The sequence below is a fragment of the Seriola aureovittata genome, chromosome 14 (genome assembly GCF_021018895.1).
Source record: "Seriola aureovittata isolate HTS-2021-v1 ecotype China chromosome 14, ASM2101889v1, whole genome shotgun sequence".
Classification (NCBI taxonomy): Eukaryota; Metazoa; Chordata; class Actinopteri; order Carangiformes; family Carangidae; genus Seriola; species Seriola aureovittata.
In genome coordinates, this window is record NC_079377.1 from 13,754,816 (window position 1) to 13,769,606 (window position 14,791).

The 14,791-nt window shown below is 40.9% G+C and overlaps 1 long non-coding RNA gene across 1 annotated transcript; it reads right to left on the reverse strand.

Moving 5' to 3' along the window:
* Window positions 1–10,578: 10,578 nt before the first annotated feature.
* On the reverse strand, window positions 10,579–12,690 carry LOC130181011 (uncharacterized). The gene is made up of 3 exons (XR_008829505.1): window positions 12,507–12,690; window positions 11,334–11,451; window positions 10,579–11,188 (listed from the first exon to the last, which is right to left on the reverse strand). It is a non-coding gene; the product is annotated as an uncharacterized LOC130181011 (long non-coding RNA).
* Between the last annotated feature and the right edge of the window lie 2,101 nt (window positions 12,691–14,791).

Here is a 14,791-nt window from a genome sequence, read left to right on the forward strand (position 1 = left end):
GTTTTTTCTGAAATAGTGTGTTCAGCAGTCTGGTTCTAAGGATGTACGCGCATTCATTTTCCCCAGAGGATTACCTGTAATAACTTTGATGCTCCTCTGACCTCTCCCATAGTGCCATGATGAAGTTGACATTTTGTTTATTTTGTAAAATGTCCTGGCAATTATTGGATGGATTCCCATGAAATCTAGTACACACATTCAGAGGATGAAGTGTAATAACTTTGATGATCCCCTGACTTTAACTCCAGCACCACCTTCTGTCAAAATTTCCAGTAGTTTGGTTTATGACTCAATACAGAAGTTTTTATACTAACATTATGTAACAACAGGCTTGTGATTGAGTCAGACATTTGCCTCCTTACTTCAGCTATGTTTGCTTCTTTTTCGGCTGCTATAGTACGATCTAAGTGTGCTACAGTATATAGTACATACATGCTGTGATAGTCAAGTACTAATATACAGTATGCCTCCAGCAGCTCTGTGAGAACAAGCATGGGGCTCCCAGAGGGGGGGCTCTGAGAAACAACTCAACTGATACATCTCACACACAGTTTGGTGTTAAAAGCTTCATAAAACAAGATGAAACAGATTAATGGAGAATTCCTCACGCTCATGCCTCAGCAGAAATAATACACTGCAAGCCTTTGTTTCCAATCCGCTTTGGTCTGTCTGTAGATGTCTGTGTGAAGGCTGAAAGCCTGGATCATATGACTCACACATGCTCTGTCCCCTCAGGGTCTTCATCCACCACCAGACACCTGACCAAAGCCCGACACTCAGCCTCAACATGATTCAGAAATATCAAAGAGCGCCCAGCAGTGCTTCTAAAAATATTCACAAGAACCTGACAACATTCTTTTAGTGCATTATCACATTTTTTTTGTTTTCTCCTGTTCCTGCGTTAAGCACTCTTTACTTGTCCAACCTTTGTGTTTAATGACTCATGAATAGTTTATGCCTCATTTGCCAAGTGGATGAATTTTAGCTGTTCAATTAACAATGAAGCTCAAAGTGCGCCCATAATGAATCTTCAAAAACAAAACAACAACATGGGATTTTGAATAATGCCATTATCTTTGTTTTGGCCCTTTAAAAAAAGCACTCTGGCATCTCTGTCATGTTCCCAATTAGAGCCCTCCAATCCCCGAGCTGCACGTCCAGCACTCTGTGGAGGTTTATTTACATATTTCCATAATGGCCGAATCGGAAGAGTGCAGTGTTGCATGAAACACTTCATTCCCTCAAATTCCAGCTTTGGTTTGAGCCTGTGAGCTCATCCAATATTGAATTCTTTGTCTACAAGGAGAATCAGTGTGGCTGGGAAGCAGAGAACTGGGGCAGAAAACAGCTTCATCTCTGTTTTGGTACTGCTGTCTGTTCAGAGCCTTTCACGTCTTTGCTGTCAAGGTTGCTCTTATAAACCAATATGACAGCTCAGTTCCTACCTAATTCGGTGTAATACTTGCAGTCGGGGGTGTGACGGCACAAACTCACTCACACCACGCACAGAAGATGACTATTTCATACGGCTATTCTACACTTTCTCATTAGGAGTGTGTCTCTGCAACCAAAATAACCACATAGATAATTTATTCACTCGCCAGCCACCACTTTGATCCTCCTTTTATTCCCGTCCTGATGCACTTTCATACATTTTAATTAACTGTCCCATATGCTCACCCATCCCCAGCTACACTGGCACTCTAGCTGAACTCTGACCTCAACAAAAACCCTGCATACAAGACAGATATTATTGATACTCATGAAATACATAAATGCAACCATAACACGCTTTAGGAATGGCAAGCAAGAACTCATAAAATTGCTCTGACAGCATGAAAAACAGACTTTTTGTTCGCATCAATGTCCTGTAAGGAGTTGCATAAATATATGAATGTATACATGATTTTTGTCTTTCCATCTTTTCAGTCTGTGTCCTCTAAAACAAAACAATTATGAAAGTTCAAATGGGACATGAAGCTATTGTTAAATGTTTTGGAAAATAAAATAAAAAACCTTGTGGTCATAATTTCCATGTTTCAGGCAACAAAAGTCTTAAACTTAAAACTTTTTTCTATAGGACTTGCTCTATTGTGTAAACAAATCTTTCTTACAAATTAGAATAATTCCATGAAAAGTGGCATAAAATTCTACTTAAAACCAGTAGACAAATAAGGAGGTATGGTATCTCTCCTCATCAAATAAGTTCCATCTCATATAATACATTTGGAAAAACAGACACAAGTGATCTGTCTTGCATTTTCTAGATCTTTTCTTTTGTTGTTTAACCCATTTTTCTGGTTGGCTAAACATCAATGACGTGCCCTAATGGTGGCATTTCAAGTGCAGCGACAGTACCGTGTAGTCTGATGTCAGAGAAAAATGTGGTATAGTCTGAAAACATCAAGGTTAGACTGACTTGTTTGCAGTGACATTCAAAATGCAGTAAGGAAGAATCATCTTCTTCTCCTCTTCTCTATCACTATTACACACCCACTGCTTCCTCTCCGTGACATGTGTGTTGCACAACCAACAGATGAACGCCATAAGGTTATATTCCCTCCCTGGTGATGATGTGAAAGTAATTCTGGGAAATGTAGGACATTGCTAGAGTTGAAGCGCCCTTTAAATAATGCTATCTCAAAATCTCTGTGATGTTAATACACTCACACACTGTGAGCACTAATCACAGCAAAGCAGGTTTGCAGGCCACCAGATTAAAGCTAACTACCTCCTGTAGCTCACTCTGCTTCTCAGCATCAACCTCCAGATTCAGGATTTTTTTTTTTTTTTCAGACTCATTTTTCTCGCTGAGCTGAAAATGGGATGCCAAGAGCAATCCTCCCTGGATTATTTAAACAGCCACTTCAAAGAGGAGCAATTATAATCCTACATTATTGATATGGGAAAAAAAAACAACAAGTAAATGTCATAGTAACTAGAAAGGAACTGCCACAGACATATTTGGACATGCAGAGTGTGAGCATGGGATAAGTGCTTTTAGATTCGAGGTTTAATTTCTTTATGCAACATAAGACGGTAGGTTGAGTAGACTTAATCTTACACCCCGTTCAAAAGCCACATTTGCCCCCTCACAGACTAGAGACATCACAAGCATACGCATACACACTCACATGCTTTAGGTTGCTACAGAATATTTAGGAATACGTAGATATTTGGGCCTTTTTATCCACTGTAGTGCAAAAACTATACTGAACATAATTCTCTCAGTTAATTTGTGTCCTAAAGTTGCTGCACTGTCTCACACAGCAGCATCCTAATCTCAGATGCTTATGCAAGATTTATTCCCCTCCCACATTTCTGCATGCATTGTGTTTTCATACGTACACAGTGCAGCACCGCATGCAATATAGAGTCTATGGTATTATGCACTGTCAAGGGAGCTGTAGCATACTGGAAGTGTTTGTTCACAGATCACATACATGGCAGGCAAATAGAAAATAAATGGCCTGACCTTTCCCTATGGAGTTCTCAGAAATGTCACTGGTGTCACAATTACTCACACGTACATGCAAACAAAATCACACGCAAGCATGCAAGCTGAAGAAGCCAGCTCATACTTATAAACACAATAGCTGTAGTTTGGTTCATAGTAAGCATTTCTATGTGAAATGAAACCACGTTGTGCTCTTATTTCCCCTCGTAAGAGTACTGAGCCAGATTAAAGCATGCATGTGTGTGTCTATGTGTGTCTGTGTTAGTAGTTAGTAGTAAGTGGCAGAAAATTATGCTGCACGTGTCCCAGAGAACTCAGTGCAGATGGTTATTTTAGTCAGGCGAGGGCTGCAGGCAGCTCACTGTCATGTTGTGTAAATCTGGCTGTGAGAAAATGGTCCATCCCTGCAGGTTAATGATGAGATTACTGCATGTTTGAGAAATGATGAATGAGAACACTGGAGAAAAGTTATGTAACATTCAGCCAAGTTGTTGTGATTTTACATTCTGCAACCCTTGTAATAACTTTCTCTTCTTTGCCATCAGCACTGCATGAATAATAGCATTTTGTGCCTCACTGACCTCAGTGGATTCAGAATTTACTGACCTTTAAAATGTCTGAATCAGTACCAGATGCATTTTTCCACAGACCACTTCTTCACTTGAATGCCATTATTAATCCATCATACACATTCTTATACTGTATATACAGCTTTTTGACCATTTCCACTCTGCATTTTTTAAATTCTACATGATTGCAAATGCAGTTACAAGATGTGCGCCAGTGGTGTGACATGTTGGAGGTTGGACAGTGACATGTTGATGGTGGGTAACGCATTGCTTCCTGCCACAACAGGCCACCGGCATGTTTCTAATATCAGAACAAGTCAAGGACATGGCAGCAGGACAGCACAACTCTTAAATCACCTCTACACCTTTTCGCACCGACACGTGTGTTGGGATCAAGACACAAAGAGTATGCGGGTCCCTGTACTCATTCACAGCACAGACACTAAAATAACATCCCCAGCAAAACTTTGTCTTGCAAACGTCTCTTAAATCATGCAGACATGCAGACAGATGCAGGGCGGTGTGGAAAACAGAACGAGGGGTCTTAGTTTAAAACAGCAGCTGTGGAAATGTCTGGATTGGCTGAGGTGATGCAAACAGCGTGACTGTCTCCAGACACTCAGCAGATGTGCATAGACACACACACACACAATGTGTGCACACACACACACATACACACATCCATCCATCTATACTGTGTGCCCAGCTAATGCTGCAGTAGCTGCTATAAATGTAGTTGCTTTGCTAGTCACAGAGTGTGTGTTTCTCTCTCTCTCTCTCTCTCTCTCTCTCTCTCTATCTCTCTTTTTCGGTGTGTGTGCGTGTGTGTGTGTGTTGCAATAACAGGGAGACTGTCTTTTAAATTAAGGACTCCTGCCCAAAAAATGCAAAACATGTTCTGTACCTGACCCTGATCTTTGACCCGGTGCAACTCAAAATATTCTTTTTCTACTACAGGATCAGTGAAGGGATATTGGACTGGACGATGAGCATGAACTCATGATTACCAGAGGATGTATCACATACAAAGGCTTTCCTTAATGGGATTGAACAAAAAGTTAAGGATAACTAGTCTGAAAAGAAAGTGTTGCGCTGTGATTAATGTGTAAGTGTTAGCATGTTAGCATCATCACAAAAAGCACTTGTACAACGACTCCAAACCACTAACTTACTAGAATAGACAATCTTTCCTCATCAGATCTTCATTGGGTCAAAGTGTTGTTTAAACAAACTAGTAACATCCATATGAATGTCCATAGCAAAGTTCATGGCAATCCATACAGTGATTGTTGAGACATTTCACTCACACACACAAAACACAAAAGTCAACCTGACGGTGGAACTAGAGGAAAGGTCAGGGGATCTCTGAAGTCATTAAGACACAAAGCTCACAAGCTGACTTTTGAGTGTAGATTATTTTGTTTCACAATAAAAAAAATTAAAAAAACAGATATTGTCTTCTGTTAATCTTCTTCAGGGTCCAAAGCAGCACAGCTGGATAAGAGTTTTAGGACGGTTTTGAGCAGAAAGAAAATGAACCGAGGGCTACTTTTTACATGGGGAGGTAAGAGGTACATATGAGGGGTAAAGAAAAGGCCAGAAAGGGGAGGGATGACAGAGGAGGAGAGGAAAGAGAGTACACTGCACTAATGTGGGGAGACAGGACCAGTCTAGGGAGCATCTGTTTTTAGAGTCTCTAAACTCTGCTCTCCATCCATCCTCTTCCTCGTGACCCTTTATTTTTCTTACGATGGCATCTCTCTCTGAGCATCTCTTTTATTTTGTGTTTGTGTCCACACTGTGCACTTCCCATCAAAAAGCAAAGACCAGGAGCTTCTCTCCCTGAGGAGATGGATAAGGGCGAGCGGAGACAGCAAGGCAGCAGCTCTTTTTCGACAGCCCAGGGTCAGTCAGGGTTGCTCTGTTTAATAGCAGAAGGCTATAAAAATATTGAAGTGTTATTACAGTGGGGGCCTGAGAAATAATTCAATGCATGTGTGTGTGTGGACCATTATTACATAAGAGATTAGCATTTGCAAAGGAAGTAGTGGGGCGGGTCTGAATGCAGAAACAAGGATTGGAAAGAAATGAGGGGAGGTTTTAGTCTCCTCGTTTACTACTCATTGCCATTCAAAAGGGAGGAAATCTGGAGATGATTTGAGGTCAATCAACTTCAATCACACAACAGTGGCTCATTAATTTAGGAATTATTTAATAGCTGCTGGAATTCAGCCACTTGAACTCTGCTCTCTGTAAAAAGAAAAACTTCTCGCCAAGTCATGCATATGTCCTCCAATTTCAGTATACAAGACACGCTTGTCTTGCTCCTCCCACGTCCTCCACTGAACCCCACAGCTATTTTGCTCTGTTTGCCCAAGGCTTGAAGGCTCCAAGTGGCCTCTCTGGACGACTACATCATTTCATCTTCATAGTACTTCACATGAGATGGCCTGGGCGAGAGTAAAAAGAACATATTCATGTTGTTACTGAAGCCCCTGGGCCAACCCTGGGTTCATTTCACTGCAATACCACTGAAACTTACATCAGCCATGATCAGGAAGGAAAGAGAGAGGAAAATTCAGGAAGGAAAGAGAAGAAAAAGTCTCAGTCCAGTGCTGCACTAATATCAACCCCAGAGACTGTTTGACCTTCACTTTCAGAGCAAAAAAAAAAAACACAGTAAAAACACAAGCAGCAGTAACAAGCAGAGTCATTTTTCAGAAATGTAACTTTGGCACATGCAGCCGCTCTGCTCGATCGCATATTTCTCTTCAATCCCTCCTCTAATGTTTAATGCGAGCCGCGCTAATGCAAGACCTCCCCGCAGATCCCCATGATTAAAGTTGATAGCTTTTCAGCTTCCTCATAAAATTAGATGGATCTCCAGCGAAGTATAATGGTTGTTCCCATTAGCCAGTTCACTAACTGCATCATTGGTTATTCAACCAGGTATTGATGATATTGCAACTGCTGCAATGCAGATCTCACAGGAACATGCATCACTGAGCCTGGAGTGAAGGTAACAAGTGGATTCACAGGCTCACACACACACACACACACACACACACACACACACACACACACACACACACACACACACACACACACACACACACACTCACACACACACATACACTAACACAAAGTCATTAATTGTTCCCTGCTGACTGGACACCTGGTATTGTTTCTATTAATCAATCACCAAAGCAGTGATACCTACACAGGTCTCTTCATTATTCTATGCTGCAGTTTTGTGCTTTTGTCTGCGTATCATTCCCCACTGGTGCTATGCTGCTGTTTTGCATGCGTGTGTGTGTGTGTGTGTGTGTGTGTGTGTGTGTGTGTGTGTGTGTGTGTGTGTGTGTGTGTGTATGTGTGTGTGTGTGTCTGAACTGGGTCAAACCCCTGTGTTGCCTCTCAGATGGTCCATTGGGAGATAAACACAGAGAGATGAGCTTTAATCCAGGATTGGAGCTGGATCCTCTAACTCAATTAAACATCTCTGTCTTGCAGGACACACACACACACACACACACACACACACACACACCTACACACACACACAGACACACACACATGTGCATTATAGAGACATGTTCATCAAATCTCCTACCTACAACCTAAACCTAACCTTACTAAACTAAGCCTAACATTGCCTTATCTTAACCCTTCATATTTGGTTACACACATTCGTGCACCATCTCACACACTCACATATAGTGTTTGTTGGTCTTCCACTCACCCACACACACACACACACACACACAGTCAGTGAGGGTATTAAAACTGATATCTCCATGTCATCTGTGTCCTACTCTGGTGCCTGCGTGTGATGTAACACCACTCTGTCACAGATTGTGTTTTACAGTCTTTTGGTCTAATTCCATGTCCTCAACGCTAATGTCACTTTGTTATAAAGTAAGCACAGCAGTGTTGTACATGGAACAAAGCGTATGAGATTATTTAGTTATTTAAAAAAAAAACATCTCAACTCGAGGTTTTCTTACTTACTTGTTCTGGAGCTCTTGACTATCTTACATGGTCTTCATTAGCATACTGTGTTTCACTCTCTGAATTTACATGGCCAGAACTCCCCTCTTTGAAATGTTTGTTAGTTTCAAGTTGTGCTGTTTCAAAAACACTCCAATGGCCTCAGACAGTGATATCCAACACTTAAAACTGCTTACATGCATGATCTGCCGTAAAACTCATTAAAGTTATAAAAAAAAAAAGTCACCATCATCACCAGGTGTTGCAGGGTTGCTGATGCTCATGGTTTTGGCAAGCAGTAGTTTTCTCTCTTTTTGCTGAGCTACTTCCCAACCAGACTGGACTGTATTATTTGTTGATTTACTGTATAAGTCCCCTTTTCTCCTGTTGAGCCTCTCAGTCTCGGCTACTGACTGTTCTTATCCTCTCCTTCTTATTATTATTCAATAAATGTTCATGTTGTCTTGGTGAAAACATGTCTTCACTTGGTGATCCAAAAGCTAGAAGAACAACACATTCCACTCTCTAAAACATATTTCCCTTACACCTCATTTAGAAGCTGGACCAAACAGTGGCATAAATACACGGCTGGATGGTTCTGCATCAGGGCTAAATATACACAAGTGGCACGGGGAGAAAGTGGTTAGCACCTGCGACACAGCAGGCAGGTCTGTGGAGTTTACACAGGCTCGCTGTGTTCATGTGCAGGTCACGTTAACTGGAGAATCTAAATGGGCTGTTGGTGTGACTTTGTTTTTGAGTGAAAACTCATCCGGTGTTTTTCATTTTAAGGGCACTCAGAGAGCGTAGACCTCCGCCAAGGCCAATGTAAAACAACATGCATCTGACTTCAGAGGAAAAAAGTTCAAATTCATAGTAAATGATCCGGGTCTGCCCCAAAATATAATGGCTTCTCCTCTGAGTCAGGCCCCATCAATCTTCCAGATTTGACAAAAATCACATCAGTACTATCAGTGTAATCCTGCTGACAAACAAACAGAGGAGTGAAAACACATCCGCCTTGGTGGAGGTAATAATGGATTCATTTAAGACTTTATATGTAACACATAAATTATTATATAAAATATGAGCCAGTGCTTTACTTTTTAACTAACCAATGCTATATTAAGTACATAAAATTGGCCACACATTCACAAATTATATAATTCAGTATTCATTTCCAATAATAAAATGGATTATTAATAATATAACAAAGTGAATAGTGAACTTTGACTGAAGTACATTTTGCTGATAATACTTTAGTACTTAAGTAAAATACTTTTCATATGTATTGTAGCATTATTATAGCATGGTACATTCTACAAATGTACTATTCTACTATTTGTTGATTTGTGCTTAATCAAGTTACCATAAAAGAATCAGTGGGTAATTGATTTTTGATCTAAATTCAAAGAGAAGTAATAAACACTTGTGATTTAATGTGAATGTGACAGAAGATGACTATCAGACCAGCTTATCCTCCACTCACCATCAGTGTTATTCAAAAGTGTCAGGAGCAAAGATTATTCCAGAGAAATAATTTGACAGCCTATTGACACTGGGAACATGTGCTTCCAATGAATAGCGGGACAAAATCATGGAGGGAAGTAGGAAATGGTGTCAGTCAGCATAAAAGAGACACACATGCGTGCGCCCACACATGCATGAGCACACACACATACACACACACACATTATGTCTGACTCCTCCATTCACCCTAAACAAGAATGACACTGAAACACAGACAAGTGTTCTCGTCGCTGAAGCCTGAAATTGCCTTTCCTTCCTGCTGTTGATTGTGTTTCACACTCAGTGAAACAAGTGCTGGGACCCCATGACAGATTCAATGTGTGTGTGTGTGTGTGTGTGTGTATGTGTGTGTGTGTGTGTGTGTGTGTGTGTGTGTGTGTGTGTGTGTGTGTGTGTGTGTGTGTATGTGTATCTAGTCTTACTCATTTGTCTAACGCTCACACCAGTTTGAAAGAATTTGATATTCTGCTTGCAAGATTGAATTTATGTATGGCGGATATACGCACCATTCAACATGAGAGCTTTCCAGTCAGTTAACCAGCCACCCGCCGAACTTCTCCAGTTAGCAAGGTGGGACTGCACCGAGTCCAGAGGCTGCGCAATACTGCAAATAAGGTTAAACATCATGGCAAATTAATTTGTCTGCAACACTGTGTCCTTACTAACAGTCACTTCCTCTCTCATTAAAAAGGAGTTTTACCTTTATTGTTCTCTGGCTGTGAGTACTACTGGGCCTTCACAGCCACCACACACTTGAAGAAAGACTATGTCACTTTAAAAAGAAGAAATACCACAGTTTTTCCTCTCACAAACTAAAAGTTGAATTTATAAGCAATAAAACAAACAGTTGCTCTGTTCAAAAATGCTCAGGGGCTTCGCCAATGTAATCTGATGCTTTTAGAAATATCATTGTAACAGATGTTGCCGAGTCTTTTCACTGATTCTTCTCCATGTGTGCTTCTCACTGGTGGAGAGTAATAAGAGCATTTACTCATACAAATTTGATACTTGAAGCATATTTTTGCTGATAACACTCGTGTGCTTTTATTTCAGTATATTCCTGAACAGTCAACTTTTACATTTACAGATTGTTTTTACATTGTGGTATTTCTCTCTTTACTTAGGCCTAAGTAAAAAAAATGGATTCATTCTTCCACCACTGGTATCATTGATTTACATTGTTGACGTTTATCCTGTAATTGTCACTTGTGGCTGCTGTTCAGAAAAACAACGCGTCTCATCTTGGGGGGGGGGTTCCTTATTTAAATTTTAAATTCTGTGAGTTCCAATTGTGTGTGAAATCTTTTCAAATCCCAAAAACAAATATCAGAGAGTCAGAGATACAAATTTCCCTTGCAGTAACAATGGAATGTTTTAAGTTGATGTAATGTTTAATTTTTGTATTTCCTAAGGGGTATTTTCTATTTGCACAGGAAGGTCAGAGGTCATGGTTCTGCTATGGAACAGCGCCTCTGTAGCTGGCAGGAGCTCAGCATCACTGTTGTTCAGTGACACATTCATCAGGGTGGACACTTGCTGACATGGAGGATGGATGCCAGGTTTTCTGGGTCAAGGTCAGTCTCCCACTCACCACTGCCAACCTGCAGCCTCGTTTTATTTTGCCAGATGGGGTTGTGTTTGCCTTATAGGACGGTACAATGAGAGAGTCAGACAATCCAAGGAAATCATTTGAGGCTTATCTGCCATAATCTCAATGAATCTCATGTAGAAAATAACAAACCTTTAGCTGTCCCATTCAGGTTAAAACAAAGACTTTCATCACTTACTGAGGCCGTTTGATCCACGTCTGCGCCACAATCCAACCCTGCATCAAACATATAGAGAGAGGTAATCCTGCTCCTGCAGCCCAGATGTCATCCAGCAGGCAGTGAAAGCTTTACACGACTGGAAAAGAAATCACAGTTAACACTAATACACATATATGACACACAATTAGATCACATACATCTCAGACTGCTTTGTCCCCTTCAGATTATCTCCACAGATGTTTGAGTTCAGGCTTCAGACGTGTGTTTACTGACAACATGGAAAATATGATGAAACATGCACATAGAGGTGAAAAAATTAGCTGAATTAAAAAGAAACTTTTATCTTATATGTTTACTTGTGACTTGTTGTGATTCCATAGGTCATACTGGGAGAGTGGAATATACAGTGATAGGAGGATTTTCCATAAACAGACTGGCTATGACCTCCAGTGGTAAACAGCAGAAGTACATTTGACATAACTGCAAAGAGAGAATCACTAGGTGGCGGCACTGGTGCGAGAATTAAATGTTAGGGTGTGAGATTCATTGTCCAAAGGGTAAAGCAGTTCAAAGCCCTGGAAAATAAACACATACTTAAACCCATACACACACAGAGGAACACACTAATTACTGAGTCTCACACGATGAACATACAACCACAGCATGCAGCACAGCTCCCTGGGGCCCGGTTTAAAATGAGTGCTCTTTTCTGTTTGTCTAGTTTTAAACATCAAAGGGCAAACAAGATATGTGCGCCAGGCTGGAGGATGTTTACACACTATCAATATTTCAAAAGTCCAAAAGTCAAAGATCAGACACTTTGTCCCCGCCACGGCAGGATATTTGTCTCAACGGCCGCTGGTCTGCGTGAATCCTCTTTGCATCTACATACTGCAGGTACACAACAGCTGTGCAGTAGTCTGTGTTTGTCTAAATCACTTTAATTGATATAAAATGAGAAGGAGAGGAGCAACATCACATGAAAGAGCAAGTTTCAGTGTTATTACTCACAAAGTTTCAAGTGAAACTGCAGTGAGCGGCTATCAAAACATCTATCTGGAGTGAAAGAGTAATCTCCGAAACACTTGTGACACTCAGTTGTTGTGAGTAAGCGTGTGTGTATACGTGTGTGACTGAGAATGTTGTTGTCAAGCTGATTGTCCAGGTGACGTGTCAGGAGGATACAACTACCTGGGTGTGTCTGCGCCCTCCTTGGTGGCTACAGCGCTGATTTCCTTCTCCTATTACTTCCTCTTGCGTAAACAGAATGCCACAGGGCATCTTTGAATGTTCTTGTTTTGAAAAAGCTGCCTTTGTACTGATTTTGTTGGCCGCTGTCAGGAAAAATCTGACAAAATTTGCTGCTGTTTAACTGGAAAAGAAAACGCCAAAAGGTTTGTCCTATTGCTTAATTTTAATCTCCTATAATTAACCCAGTATTTCGGGGGGGGGGGGGGGGGTTCCCAGAACAAAGCTCATAATTCTCCGCTGGTTTATCTGGTTTATCTGCAGCCTGTCTGACTTTGACAGGCATGTGTCTTGCCTGAGGAAACAGTGACATACAGACAGACAGTAAGCTGGTCAGGAGGTATGGAGGAAGCAGATAAAGGGTTGATTGATATGGAAGTGTGGTGTGTGTGTGACAGCAGAAGCGCGTGGCTTTTCTGGTGTCAAACCGGTCCGGGAGGAGGCAAAATGCTGGTTGTTTTGCCTGAACCAGCAACAGTGTCTGTTTGTTTTGGGGAAAGAAAAGTGCAGTGTGACACATTTTGCTTTGTCAGTTGAAACAGACAGGCTTTCCATAGTGGTGACATCCACAAGCCAACAAGCTCTGCACATAGACATGACAGTGTGCTCTGAACACCATCAGTGTTTTCATTCAATCTACACACTGAATGAATACAAACTTTTGGTTTTGTTTATCTACTTTTTGGACGTGAGACAACAGTGAAGGACTTAAAGACGACACTGTGTCGCGCTTGTCCCAGCAGCTTTAGCGGTACCGTACTTCACCAAGGCTCCAGATCCTCTTAATTTGTCCAGACTGTCAAAACCCTAATACCACATCTCTGTCTGTGTGATATTTGCAACATCACATGGGCAGCAAAGATTCAGGCATCACATGGAGAGTCGGGTGGAGGCTTGATGGGTAAATGGTGGTGGTGGTGGTGGTGGTGGGGGGGGGGGGGGGGGGGGGGGGGGGGTTGGAAATTAACCTTTAGACATGAAACATTACACATGAAACAGTGAGAGCATTGAGCAGTTTTGCTCAATAATGGGTAGATGATCATGAGGAGGCTGTTTGCCTGTTCCTCAGTTTTTATGAGCAACACTGTCTTTGCCTCCTGACCCATATGACATTTCCTGTGACTGTAATTAAATCAGGTCACACACACTCTTATAGGTGTGTCTTTTCATTCCTGTTGTTTATCAAACTCTCTCGGACAAACACGAAAGCGCCGCTGCTGACGTGCAAATGAGAATTGAGAACAACTAATAAACAAGACGAAGAAGAGCAGCGATAATAGAGCCAACAAAAGGAAGAACAAGAGGAGTGGGAACTATCAGCCACACAGATATAATTCCTACACCTCCCAACACTTTCTACTCTGTCTCACTGAAGGTTACCTTGATATATGATTAATGTCTAGAAGCTAAAATCTATTTTTTATCCTCATCTGTCACTGAGGGCCCTTTCATCTGTCTCCCCTGGGATGATATTTATCAAAAATCTACAGCTTGGATTCACAAGGAAGAAAAAAAGAAAAGCTGTGAAGTGATTTTTCTCAGAGATGTAAATCTAGTACAGGAATAGAACAGATGTTTTAATCCCCGATTAAGTTACCTGACAGGATATTTTTGAGATTCACAAAGAGCACAGGCAGTTGAATCACATTCAGTGTGTCTAAGCAACAATAAAACTGTGCAACTGGAACCGATAAGAGACAGCTATAAGCTTAATAATGATTATAATCATTAAAGTTATAGTGTCCAGTACTTATATGATAATGATTTTGCCTTTTATAAGCAATGTTACTGTTGATTGTAAAGTGTAAAGAATGTTTGTACAAGTGTCCATTTAAATTAACTCTGTTACTGTTTTTGTTTTTTATAGCTACTTATTATTTTTTAATGCAGTATATTGACAAGACTATGTTTCATTATATGCAATGAAATATATGTATATAGGTATAATGACAATAAATATGTGAGAGTGAATTCAAGAGACTTGAACCCAATGAGCTTTGGGGATGTTTTGCCCAAAATGTAACCACCCAGGCAGAGTTTTATCTCACCTCCTTCACCTCCTTCTCCTTATCCCCACCCAAATCTAATCTTCACTGGCTAAAACCTAAATAATGTCATTGGTACAGATTGATGGAAACAGTTAGGGTATCTCAGATACCAATCATTGGGAAGAGATTCATCAATTCAAGGAAAAGATTTAACAAACCCTACAAGATAAGGCCAATCTA